Below are 13,744 nucleotides of genomic sequence, written 5' to 3'. Positions count from 1 at the left end.
ACTGCCCTCTGAATCTATTTGCCTACTTAATTTTTCCATTCAGACATCTAATAGGTTCCTGCAATTTTCTTTATCCAAAGCCGAACACCCCATCTTCCTTATACCACAGTTGTTTCTTCCCACAGAATCTTCTCCACTAATCAGCTGTTTAGGTTGAAATGTAGAATTTCTTTTGATTCTTTTTTTCTCCAACATCTCTGCACTGAATGATCAGGTCCTGCCTGGTTCACTTTGACTGCAACTTCCACGGCTATGTTTGCAACTGGAATCCAACTCACTGTCTCTTCTCTTGGTATCTCTCAGAAGTCTTCTCTCTGGTGTCTTGTTCCAGTCTTGTTCTCTTCCACACAATGATCTCTTAGGAGTTGAAGTCAGGTCATATCCCATCTTGGCAGAAACCCAATAAATCCCTTCCTTTTAACACTAAGCCACACCAGCTGGTTATCCTTCTGGCATCATCTCTTGCCACCCTGCTCCCTTCTCTTCTGCATCAGTCACGGAGGGCTCTTTGCTAACCCTAGAGCACATGAGTCCAATCTATCCCCAAGGGCCTTTGCAGAGGCTTTTTCTTCTTCAGATCTGAAGAGATTTTCTCTAAGAGGGCTGTAACACATCCCCCACCTGACTCCATTCTACCCCAACTCAAGTTTAAACAATCTGTGCATCAGGAAATGCTTCTGGGACCCTAGCACCCCCAAAAGAGCCCCACTCTGTTACTTCTAATTACCTCAACTGCTTTCTTAGCTTTTATATCATTTTTCACCCCTGTATTTTATAGCATTTGGTCATTCTGGGCTCAGTATCTGTCTCCCTTCTGCAAACTTATCTCATCACTAAGAAAGAGAATTCCACAAGAGTACATGGTTTAGTGGCAGTTCAACAACTGAACAAGTCCCTACTCAGAACAACTCCAATTTCATTGGTCCTCTCAGGTGTCATTTGCGTGGTATTGAGCTAAAATTTTATGGGTTACGTCTATCTCAAAACATCTGGTTTTGAAATAATAAGTCATAGTCATAATTCTGAGGAATTTGGATCAACAAAGAGAAGAGCTCAGTTTTTTTTTTCTTTTTGATTTTTGGATCACACCGGGTGATGCTCAGATCTTACTCCTGATTCTGTGCTCAGAGTCACTCCTGGCAGGGCTTAGGGGAACATATTTGGTGCTGGAATTTGAACCAGGGTTGGTTGCATGCAAGATAAGCACCTTAACCCCTGTACCATCTCCCTGGACTCCCCAAACTCACTTCCTTCTTAACAGAATGTACTTCAGCATGGATTTCTCCTGGCGTTTGCATTCTCTCTACCTGTGTGTTATTAAAGGTAACCACACTCCATTTCTAAGAAATGCCTAAGAAATTCATTTATCTTTTCAATATCACCAGATTCTGTATTATACAAGTTATACAAGCAGCTGGGGAGCAGAGCAAGATCACGGAGGACACGAGAACCTCCTCTTTCTTCTGTCTTCCTTTGCACACCTTATTGCTTTTTTGATATTGACAATTTTTCCTTTATTTTCTTAAATCAAGAGGCTTAGTAAAGTTGACCAGTTTCAATGCTGTGCTGCCAACTTATTGTCCCCGGAAGCTATATCCTGGATAGAAATGTATCTGATGAGGAATATATTTGATGAAGCCCATGTTCTGTATCAGTGAACACAGGTAATTATGTAGGGGGAAAAGATCAGGAAGGATGGAATGAGGAAATAGAAAATAGAAGGAGTTTCAATGACTTCCTCTACAGACAAAGATAACAAAGCCCAAAATAAATGGGATTACAACAACAACAAAAAGATGGGATGTTGCAAGCATGGGACAGAAACAGACCTCTACTTAATTTGTTACTGTGAATATAGAAAGGGAAAGACCTGTAACTAGTTTCACACTGAAGTGAATATGAAAAGTGGCTGAAATGCCCAGAACAGCACACACCCCGGGGGACAATCAATAAACAGTCAACCTGTCAGTATTCAGGCATCACAGCCAAACCTCAGTAGTCCGTATTTTGTACACCAGAAAGTTCTATAGGCTTTAATTCAAACAACCGACTCAGAGCTATTGAAAATGAAACAAATATTTCCCTACTGGTCCCCTGGGCTCCAAATTTGTCTTATTCATTGCTCTAGGGACACATTTTTGTAATGTTAGACATGACCCAAGAGGTCAAGTAGGTCTATCTCCTCCTCGAATGACTACCTAATCTGACTTATCACTGTGGCACTAGTTCATCTCTAATTGCTGGTTCCCCCCCCCCCCCTAATCAAGAATATCAAAACTAAAGATATTCTCCCAGAAGTCTTGGATGAGTGGACTAATGGAAATGATCTGATTGTCCCAGCTGTCTCCACCTGTGACAAGAAGCCAGGTGGCTGCAATCAGCAGGCAGCAGCAGTAGCAGCCCTTGGCCACTTCACCCCTCCACACTCACTGGAGTGCACCTCTCCACTGCCCCTCCAGCCAGTGGCCACCGTTTGCCTGAAAAGGAAGAATTCACAAGACCCCCGAAAGGATCTTTTCTCCAGCCTGGCTTTAGTGAGAAAAACTACTGGCATTATTTAAGAAACAAAGTGTTGGGGGGGGCGGGCGTTGGAGAGATAATTCAGTGGGCAAAGTGTTTGCCTTATATGTGGCCAATCCAGTGTGATCCCCATTATCACATAAGGTCTTCCAGCACTGCCCCAGAGCAGTAAGCCTCAGCACAGCCAGTCACACACCATATATACATATATATGCATATATATTGCTTTCATTTCATATATTATGAGATGAAAGCAAATTAAGTCATCGTCATTAATGTATGTATGAGAACATGGTGGAATGCAGGAACATCAGTACTAAGAAATGGACCCAGCAAGATCATGGGTCAGTAAATCTGTCGTCCTAGGGGAGGGACAGGATCCTGGAAGCAAGGCATTAAAGTCAGAGGAAGCACCAGACCCAAAGCCGAAGAGCAGTGAGAGACATCTCATCTGAAGGCAGGGAAGGCAGAAAGAACCCGCATGGTTCTGCACCTCCTGCAAAGGGGCTGTGCAGTGCTGTTGGGAAAAGTGCTGGGTTCCCTCGGGTTTCCTGGCCAGCGCCCGGACACTCTAAAGGAGGCCTGTGGACACTCTGTCCTCCGATGAAGGTGCTTCAGAGCAAGCACCTGGGCTGATATCACAAGATTCAACGGGCAACGCTTCACTGCTTTCTCAGCATATGCCAGGGTCCATTTTACTGGGAGGGAGATTTATGGTCCTTCTCTCAGCGGAGCGAGCCAAAGTTTTATAATATTCATTAAAAGTCAGCACCGCATGCAGTCATGTGCAATACTGCCTGTACACCAGCGGCCGTATTAGAGGTGTTCAGGGAAACGCGGCAGAACATCCAGGCCGAGGCCGAGGTCAGCTGCGGGCACTGGGGCTGCTGCTCTGATGGCAATCTTTCCGTCCATCTCGGTCCTAATGACTTTCTTTACAGCACCAGCAAGATTTCTCGCGGCCCTTAGCGCTCAGCTGTATCTCTCTGGCAGCCCTCAGGGCGGGAAGCTAAGAGCTAGCAGGAGGTTTGACCGAAACCCGGGAGGGGGCTGGCTTGGCCACCACGCTTCGCAAAAGCGCTGGTCCCTTCTGGGTTTCTGGCACGAAGGCCACGGCCCTCCAAAACACCAAAAACGCCCCAAAGGAGTCAAACGTCTAAAGCGCTCTGGGCGCGGGAGTCCCTCTTTTTCCTCGCCTACTCCGACCGGGTTCAGCTCTTTTGAGGGGTGGGGGAGAGGGTGGCGTCGAGCATCATTTTCTCCCCTCCCGAGAAACGTTAGACCGCCAGGGATCCCGGCTTTTCGACGTTCTGGGCTTTGCTGCCCGGGTGCAGGACCCCCGGCGCACGTGCCACACCACCAGCGCTCCACGCTCCCCGCCGTCCCCAGCTCGTCCCTTGTCTTCCAGGGCCTCTTGCAAAGTGCTCCTGCGAGGCCGGACGCAGGGATCGGCAAGACCGAGAAAGACAGAGGGGGTGGGAGGTGGCGTGGCTGCGGTGGCGGTGGCGGTGGTCTGAGGGGCGAGGGGGTGGGGGTGCTGCGCGGGCCGCGCGGCGCACAAAGCGGGGCCGAGAGCTGCAGCGGCGGCGGCGAGAGGCGCGCCCCCTCCCGCGAGCCGGCGGAGCGCGCGCGCCCGCCCCCGCCGCAGCCCCCGGAGCGCCATTCGCGGAGCGCCTTACGCTAGTCGCCGGGCGTACGGCGCCCCAGCGGCCGGGGAGGTGCGCTGCCCGGCTCCCGTAAAGTTATTGTGAATGGGGAGCGGGTGACGTCAGCGCCGAATGTCAACAATGTAGCGATTGAGAGTGTGGGCGTTCCGGGGAGAGCGCGAGCCGCGCGGCGCGGAGCAAACAGCAGCGCCGAGCCGCCGCCGCCGCCGCCGCCACCGTGCACGCCCCGGGCTGCGGTCGCCGCCGCCGCGCGAACGCGAGCGCCCGCCGCCACCGCCGCCGCCGCCCGCGCCACCCCGCCCGGGCTCCCGCCGCGCTCGCGCCGGCCTCCCCGCGACCCCTCCCCTCCCCCCCTTCGCCAGCGCACTCTGGGGGGGGCTGCGATCGAGCTGCCATGTGATGTGCGTCCTCTCCGCGAGCTTTCGGTGACCCCCGAACCGCCCACCGCGCCGGCTGCCGGGAGGGGGGCTGCGGGCTGGGGAGACGCGGGCAAGAGGAGGAGGAGGAGGAGGAGGAGGAGGAGGAGGAAAAAAAAGGACGCAAAGTTCCCGGGCGAGGTGAGTCCCGGGGCCCCAGCGGGTGAACGGGCGGGGTAGGCGGGTGCAAGTTTGCTTGGGGGGGGTAGGGGAGGTGGGGTGCGTGTGGGGGGCGCACGGGGCCGTGGAGGGGGCGTCCGCGCGGCGCGAGCCGGGGAGGCGTGGGGCAGCGGCGCGGAGAGGGCGCGTCGGCCGCCTGGCCGCCAGGTCCGCTTCGGTGGCATTTTCTAGGAACGGGAAGGGGGTGGGAGGCGAGCGCGGCGGCGACTGTGCGCTCTCGCGCCGGGCTGTTTACGGCGGGCGAGGCGGCATTGTATCGCGCTCGCGTCGACGCGTGTTTTGGAACAGCAGGGGGAGGAGGAGCAGAGGGTAATAAGTCAGGCGTGGGGAGGGCGGGCTGGAAGGAGGCGCGCGGCAGCGCCGGCCCGGAGCAGCAGCTGTCAGATCCACGGCCCGGCGCCCCGAACCCGCGGGGCAGCTCGCGATCCCCCGCCCGGCCGCCTCCTGCCGGCCCCGCCGCGCGACGCCCGGTGGAGGAGACGCGCGGCTCGGCGAGGACCGCGGCCGGCCCGCGGCGGCACTCAGCTGTCAGATGCCGCCCGGGTGGCCCGGACCTCGCGCGCCTAGCGGGGCATCCATCAGAGCTCAAGTTGGGGGTCCCGGGGAAAGCGGCGGGCTGGAGCCGCCGGCGGCGCATGCTAGGTGGAAGGAAGCCCTTGTGCACCCGAGGATCGGGTTGTTGGAATTGGGTCCCTGGGAGCTCAGACCCAGGGACTGATGATGTCTCTTGAGAGTGGAAAGCTTGCCTTCTCTTCCCCTTCCCTTGTGTCCCTAGGAGCCAGCGAGAAATCAGAGCGCAACAAACACACACACACACACACACACACACACACACACACACACACACACACACACACACGGACGCACACACCTCTTACATTCTAAAACGCCTAGGAGAGAAAATGATGCAGGAGACTCCTGTCCACCTCGCAGTGCCCGGGTGTCCCCTCCTCTCCCAGCAGCCCGGGTCGGGGGTATATGCTGGAGCGCGGGCAGGCGGCGAGCAGCGCTCCTGGACTACCCCAGCTGCCCGCGAGAGGGGACTCGAGCGAGCGTCTCGGCCACCTCTCTCCGGCCGAGGATTAGCCAGCGGGACACCCAGGGTGCGTGCGCGACAGAGGCAGCGCAACCCTGGTTTGCGCTGGTCATGGGCGCGCGCTCTGGGTATCGCCTGTGCCCGGTGGCCGCGTGGGCGAGTTTTGACAACTTAAGGGGAAGTTCGCGGGCCTCAACTGCCGACCCGACGGTTTTTTTCTTTCTTGGGGGGGTGGCGGCTGGAGGGGGGAGCGGGTCTTGGCGCTGCGGAAGGCGCGGTTCATCCGACCCCGGGTGCGTGCGGTCGCCGCAGTCCCCGGGAAACCAGAGGATCGCGGGCGCCCCCAGCAAGCCACAGCCTCAGACGCGGCTTTCCTGGGTTTCCACCTTCGCCAGGCTCGTGCTGCTGTGCTCGCTCTGCGTCAATTGCATCTGTTGAGTGTGTTTAACTAAAAAGGGTAATTACTTTAGATAAAAATCCTTTCCTGCCTAGTGGGAACCTTGGCGGAGATGATGCCTAATGAGATATTTTGCTTTTGTCGGTTTAGAGTAAAATGAGAGATGTGAACTCTGATAACGGTTTTCTCAGATCATTAAAATGTAACCTGTAGGAAAGACATGTGGAGTCGCGAAGGTTCTAGCTGACACGACACCAGCCGAGCGTGGAAACTGCCACCCCTTGGGTGGAGAGGACGATTTTCAGGGAGGCAGTGGAGACAACCTGCTGAAAACGGGACATTGCCCCACCCCCAGACTCTCAGCTGCAGAGTAAATGGCATTAAAAAAAATAATCATTCGTGCAGGTAATACTAAATGAGTCGAAATGACATCTTGCTAGAATTAGTCTTGCCTCTGTAAGAGAGATTGGTAAATTACAGTGTTGCATTCAGACTGTTCCAGTGAAAGGTCTGTCAGCGTTTCCATTATGAATTCAGCTTTTCAGGAGTTTATAATATCACCACAAAACTTTAAGTGGCTGAAGTGTTTTTCCCTTCTAGTGTACTGTTTATTAAAAAGAAAATAATCCCGCATAGATTGCCCTCTTCCATACTGTTTGCTGAAACTTGAATCGCATTTGAACTAGGAGCCCCAGAAGTACCATAGGCATCAGTGACAAAATATTTTATTGTTGTTGTCCTCCTATGAGCTTCCTTTATTTGTGTAGATGAATGATTTTCATTTTGGAGTTGGAATGTGACAAGTTTGCCCATTGCAATCAGCGGGGCTTTGAGTTAAGTCTTTTGAGTATCTGTCCATTCTGCAGGTGGATGGAAATGTCGATTTCATGTCATGAATGCCAAGATTATATAGAAAAACAGCCACCTCTGATATGTGTGTTTGAACTCATAGCTGTTTTAACAACACCCTTCCCTGTTTGTTAGCTACCCCCCCCCCACACTCTCTTTATGTTGCATATGAGGATCTGCCTTATAGAAGAAAGATGAGGCAGAAAAGGAGGGGATTAAGCACCCCCCCATTCACTTTCCATATTATAGTGCATGGGAGGAAGCATTTTTTCTCTCCGTCTTGAGTTATGCCTTTACTCTGTCCTCAGGCTAGTAGTTGCTCCCCTCTTTGGCTGCTGTGCGAGAGGGGCTTAATTATTTGCAAACTGCCTTGAAATCCCTGGATGAAAGGCACTGAATAAGTGCAAAGTATTGTTATTCAGATATGGAACTTAATGATCCATTACAGTTCATCAGGAAAATGCACTTTGCAGTGATGGTGGGAAATGTTTCCACCTGATCGAGGGTAATAATAACTGCTTAAAAGTGGGTTCAGATTACAGATGAGACAATTAACTGGAGCCATGTGCTCTTCAATTTGTTGCAATTCATTTTGTGATCAAAGTGAGTTGAAGAGAGCCAGATGGTTAGGTTCATGTTCAGAGCTCTCCTAGGCCAGCCCTTTGCGTCTGGGCCCACTGTCTGCGCAGCCCAGGGTGATGGGACTGGACTCATTAGTGCTTCTGAGCTGTTCCTTAGAATTTGTGATCAAGCTCCTCTGATGCCAACAAAGGGGCTTAGGCCAGTCTGTATTGTGGGGGAACAGTTTAATTTGACTTGGATTAACTTGAGCTTTGAGTCTCTGGTGTGGCTCCAACCTTAACAAGGAGAGATGGCTTGTCCCTGTGCTGCTGCATTCTGCCCCACCCCCCACCTCAGATTTCAGGGGCGACGACGATGGTACTTGTCTTAGGGATGCTGGCTGGATGCTGAGGGAATGATCATGTTAGGTTTATAAATAACCCTCCTGTGTGGCCAGAGGGTTGAGAGCAGGACCAGCTTCTTGGCCTGTGCCCTGGGCAGGAAAAGAGGGCGCCTCTCCAGAGGAGCGTGCGCTGCCCAGATGCGGTCACTCCCCTGTCCCTGCCGCTGTCTTCTTGAAATCCTTCCTCATTCTTGAACCCCAAGCATGTGTCTTTCTTTCCTCTCTGGTCTCGGCGAGGAGGGCATCGTGTGGCATGGCAGGGGACCCCTGCTCCATCTGTCGTCCTTGTTTTCCCCCCAGTTCCCAGGCAGGAATGGGTGGAAATATTGACTTCGTGTTGCCAGATGACTGGAAGCTGAATATAGGGATTTGGGTGAGGAGTTCTCTCATTTTTTAATTCTAGCTTTAAAAAAAATAAATAAGTAAGGTCTGGGGAGATAGTTCAGTGGGCTGGAATACGTGCTTTGTGTGAAGTGGCTCCTGGTTGGATCCCCTTTGCGTCACCTGGTGTGGCCTGAAAACAGAAAAAAAAAACTCCTTTTAATTGTTGGATGAGAACCTGTGTCAGAGCTATAACTGACCTGCTGCTTGGCTACGTACTAAAAGTTTCATGCTTAATTTTCTCTATGTGGCTATTTTCTAAATGGCCCGGCATATCGGATGTGACTTGTGAGTCTCTGCCAAACGGATGAGTAATTTTGCTATTGGGAAAATGGAAAGATGCAAGAAAAAAAAAAAGAAACAAAAACCCAGTCAGATCAGGACCACGGCCCACCCAGGGATTGATAGTGTTCTTTTTAGCAGAGATTACAGCGTGAAAGACCAAATCGTTACAACTATGGGCGCTGTGTGAATCCATGGCTTCTTAGCCATCCACCCTCTTTTATTGTTACTGATGCGATGCGGTAACTTGACTGTTGAATGCCCTGGGACCTCTGTGAGAATTTAACCCTTGAGAACACACACTGAAAGAGTAGCTGATAGGCTAGATACCTGCTGTGTGCTCAACACAACAGTGCTCCCTGTGGTACCTGGACACGTCTCATTAACTTCTCAGAGACTTCCTTTAAAGAAGGGGAAGATTAGTCTGAGTGTTGGGGGAAAATCCCAAATAATAATGGTGGGACTGGTGTTGAAATATTGAATGTAATCAAAGTAGAGAGAGAATAATGTGGAAATCATCTGCCACACAGGTGGGAGGAGGGTGTGGGTTGGGGGGGGGTTACTGGGGTTTTTGGTGGTGGAAAATGTGCACTGGTGAAGTGACGGGTGTTTCATCATTGTATGACCAAGACAAACCCGAAAGCTTTGTAACTGTTCTCACGATGGTTCAATAAATAAATTTATTAAAAAAAAAGGGGGGGGGGAGTTCATTTTATGTTAGAAAGGATTGCATCTGAACGCAGTGAGAATGCATTTTCTTGACTGTCTGAAGAGTTTTCTCCCTGAACTTGTACTCTAGCCTTTGGTCCTTTATGGGTGTGTGTTAAGGACCACAGTAAACCGAGAACCGGGTCTTTACCCTCCCATACCAGAGCGGAGAATACTAGATGTACTCCACTGGCATCTCTCAGTGGAGAACAGCGAGCTCTCCATCCAGTCCCTTCCTGTCTGGATGTTGAAGAAGTTTTGCTTACTTATGATTCTGTCAGAGGGATGGGCAGTTCAGAAGTCAGGACTGTTTGATAAAAAATAAAAAGACTTTCCTTTGAGAATGGCAAATAAGCTTGTGGCAAAGTTGAGTCATGTTAGGAAAAGTAGTATGAAGGCCTTGGGAACATCAGAGTGGAGGTGGGGGTTGGGGGGCGAATTGCCCCTCCCCCCAGCAAAGACATTGTATGACCCAGTTCTGGGCCAAAATTGAATTTTTGGTAGATATTTCAAAATTGTTCAAGTTTAAGCTGAAACCTGCTGTGAACCAAACATTTTCTCAATTTGCAAAGGTTACCCAGAATATTTCTCTCTCTCTCTCTCTCTCTCTCTCTCTCTCTCTCTCTCTCTTTCTCTCTCTCTCTCTCTCTCTCGGTCTGGACTAACACCTTATAGAAAAGTGGCTGCTTCTCTGTGAATTCAAGGTCTTCCTGTCTCTCCCCCTCCCCCCCTTTTTGTCAATTTCAAGCGTTGGTCTAGCTAAAACTGAAACCTAATCTTACCATGCTGGATGCATCCTCAGAATCACCACATCCTTTTCAAGGACCATTTCTTTTCTAAAGAAAAGGAAATTGAACTATGGAAATTGAACCTTGTCCCCCTGATGGCACTGCTTCAAGAATCAGGCAGGAATTTTAGCCTTTGTTTTTTCTTGAGTTCTATTTTCCAAAACAATAAATCTCCTGATCTGAAGGCATTTCACGTATTCATTCATTCTAGACACTGGAATTACAGCCAAAATACCTCTCAGTCACTCTTGCTCCAGCACATCCCCCTGGTTAACTTCTCTTTGGTTTTTAGCCTGATCATCAATTGTCCTTTCCTTCTGAGACATGTTCTTGGACACCCTCACCTTTCCCTGTCTCTCTTGAAGGCCATGGGATCTAATGCTGATGCCCCCAAATGCTGGTGGCCAGCTGCTACCTCCCCCATCCTTACATCAGCGTTCATCTTCTTCCCTAATCATCGAGGCCTTCCTGTCCAGTTCTTCCACAGCTGTCATTATTATTTTTAGGTGCCCCTGGTATGTGCATGCACCCCAGATTAATTTCTTAAGAAGCTTTTTGAGGTTCGAAACTCCAAGCCCCCAAAGTTTTCGGGGATTGCCGCCTTCCTTTCCCTTTCCCCAGCTCTTGCTGCAGATGCTTTTGGAATTTTCAACGAAGTGTTTGGGAATCTGGTTTTTTGGACTTTTTTTCAGAGAAGCCTTTCGACTTTCCTCCCATCGTCATGTTACTATCAGTTCCATGGAATTCTTAGACTTTTCACTCTGGAGGTCAGGGTTGGGAGAGCCAGCAAAGTATTCTTCTCCGAGCAGGGCAGCAGAGTCCAGTTGCTTGACCAATTGCCTTAGTTTCCCAGGAACCTCAGGTTGTGGGCATTTTTTTACTTCTCTTCTCCTATGCTGTAAAGCCTCCTGGATGCCACAGAATGTCCAGGCATCCAGAAGGGCCCTTCCCAACAGCAGAGGCTGCCTTCGTTCAGTGACTGAATGTGTGTTAAGTGTCTCTTCTGTGGCAGGCATGGACTAGAGATGAATTCCCGTGCTAGGGAGCAAACCAGTCCTAGTCCCTGCCCTCAGGAAACATGCTGTCTCTAGGAGGGATGATGTTAACCAGACACAACCCCACTGCGCCTTGTAAAGGAAGGGTGTTCTGTGTACCAATGAATGCTTGGACACATTTGACAGGCCACCTTGCACGGTGAGCCATTGTGGAATGAGCAGCCATCAATGCTATCAAAAACCAGAGGTTGGCTTTCACCTCCTCATCTCATAATCCTATTAATTCTCTATTATCTTTGGCCCTTTGGATTATTGCATAAGCCATGACTAACCTCCTCCCCCCCTCCCCGGGGGCCATTTTGGCAAATAATGGTTCCTTTCTACAGAGTCCAGGATTGACTTATTTACCTCTGTCTTGTGAATCTGATCTAGCTAGCTAGCTAGTCCGTCAATTGGCAAGAAGTCTGTTCATTTCTATACTGTGAGGAAAATGCAAGGTAGCATTCTTCTTTAAATCTGTCATTTTGAAATGGGCCATTTTGACAATGTTTGAGTGATTGATTAGAAGCTGTGCAGACTACATTGGCTGCTACATGTGGGACCTCGGTCAGGCTCTTTAGTGAAAATATGACTCTAGCTTCCATCTGAAGCCTCCAAAGACCCCAGGCCAGGAGAGTCTCCAGTCTTTGCATACCAAGAACGATTCTCTAGACCACTCCGTTTAAGAATGCTGATACTGAGTATCTGAAGAACTGGCCTTTGCTGTTTGCTAGAATGCCTCTATTTTTCCTTTTTTCTCTGGTGACAACTTCCATGGTGTTGGAAGTTTCCTGTGTGTGTTATTCGTCTGAACTCATTTAGTCCTCCTGACAACCCAGAGCTAGGTGTGATCGTTATAAGCCGAGGCACAGATGTCACGCGGTTAATGAGCGAGTGTAGAGCTGGGATTGAGAGCTGAGTGTCTGACCCTGGAGCGTGTTCTCTTAACCACCTTGCTGCTTTGCCTCCCCTGCCGCCTTCCGTTTCTTCATTTGAGGCTGGAACACTCTCAGGCAGTTCTTGAAAGTGGAAATATTGGCCAGCCTGGTCTGAAGTATTTGATATTTTGTTGTCGTTTCTCTGAAAGATAAAATTGAAAAACAATTTCTCGGTGAACCCAAGTGAATATATCTCCTGTCTTTCACATGACTCACTTTCCAATTACATTCCTCAGGTCTAAGTGACTGTTGAGGGACCAGTGAGTGAGACTGACGACATATAAAGAGAAAAAAAAGAACCAGGGATGGTGAATCACAGGGCTCTGCCCACTGTGGCCTGCAGCCTGGATCTACTTTAGCCTTCTGCAAAGCATTTGTTTTCAGCTTTTTTTTTTTCTGGGAAAAGAGGGGAAGGTAGACAAAGACTAAAGAAACAGTTTCTATAATTGGTCAGTTATACTGGTGAGGAGGAGAAGGGATCCCGCCAGAACTCCTAATTAGAAATATTCGCTAGTAGTAACAGATAAAAGCTGGTAACCTTTGCTCTCCTTCTAGTCAATTTCAGGAAGAGATTATCTTGCCAGATTAGCATGTTGCAACTCTGAACTAGAAATTTGAATGGTTTTAAAGAACCCGGCCAGGCCTTTGGTTTGGCAGTGACCCATCACCTCTGGCTTGCGGGGTCACTGTTGAGAATGCTGACTCAGCTCTGCCCGGCTGGACACCCGCATTGTCTTTTTCAGTCAAGAGGCTTTATTCTTGCGAGCGGCTGAAACATGAAGCATACATTTGAAGCTCAAGTTTGGGAACGATCAAGTGTGTGAATGTATTGTGCTTGCTTTTCACTGTTTAGTTCAAATTTTAGAGGTGGCTAAATGGGAAAATGCTTAGTGTGTTACTGGGGCAGGGTTAAGCGATTTAAAAAATCAAGCAGATGAGTGCATAAAGATTTCTGTGCAAACAATGATGAGTTTAAATTAAAGCTGCTGATCTAGTGTGAGAATTACTTGCATTGATTTGTAGAATAGCTATATGAGTTCAAGATCCCATATTATGCAAATGAATGAGCCTTAAAAAATCAAAACTGTGGGGAAAAAAAGTATGGACTGAATTGTAAAAGATACTATTATCCATCCAGTGAAAGGAAAATGTAGATATCCTTTGTGTTATTCCTTATTTTTTGTAAATCTCTTGGGGCGGATGAGTGTGTGGGTTGATATCCTGGCCACAGTTGTAAAGAAATCTTGCTCAGTTGGTTCTCATCTCTTTCAGTGACTTCTGCCTGGGTTTATTTCTTTACTTCTGTGTTTTGCCACTCCTGTGTTTTAACTAGTCCCTTCCTTCCCTTTCAAAGCCAGTCTCAGGAAAGGATTTCATGAACACATTTTTGCTAGGGCATAAATAATTGAGTGTATGTAGTGTAGTGCTCCTTTCTGAGGCATCAGCACACTCATAGGAAAGCAAGCTGAAGAATTCAAATCCTCAAGGTTGACTTTGTAGTCTTCCACACCTGTTATATTAATGAGGGGGGGTGTACATTTCTTAGTGAAAAGAGGACGGTTTATAAAGCCAGCTTGGGACAGA

The 13,744-nt window shown here is 49.4% G+C and overlaps 1 protein-coding gene across 3 annotated transcripts in view; it reads left to right on the top strand.

Annotated features, from left to right (window-relative positions):
* Positions 1-4,680: 4,680 nt before the first annotated feature.
* The window catches only part of BACH2 (BTB domain and CNC homolog 2), a 418,079-nt gene continuing 409,015 nt past the window's right edge, over positions 4,681-13,744 (top strand). Inside the window, exon 1 of one of the 3 annotated variants that reach the window (XM_055136847.1) lies at positions 4,681-4,744. The gene's annotated coding sequence lies outside the window, so the exon portion shown is untranslated. The remainder of the gene's footprint in view (positions 4,745-13,744) is intronic. The other 2 variants (XM_055136848.1, XM_055136849.1) reach the window with 2 other exon arrangements.

This window comes from Sorex araneus, chromosome 4, assembly GCF_027595985.1.
Source record: "Sorex araneus isolate mSorAra2 chromosome 4, mSorAra2.pri, whole genome shotgun sequence".
Classification (NCBI taxonomy): domain Eukaryota; kingdom Metazoa; phylum Chordata; class Mammalia; order Eulipotyphla; family Soricidae; genus Sorex; species Sorex araneus.
The sequence above is the reverse complement of the archived record's forward strand: the minus strand, read 5'-3'. Positions and strand labels throughout refer to the sequence as shown.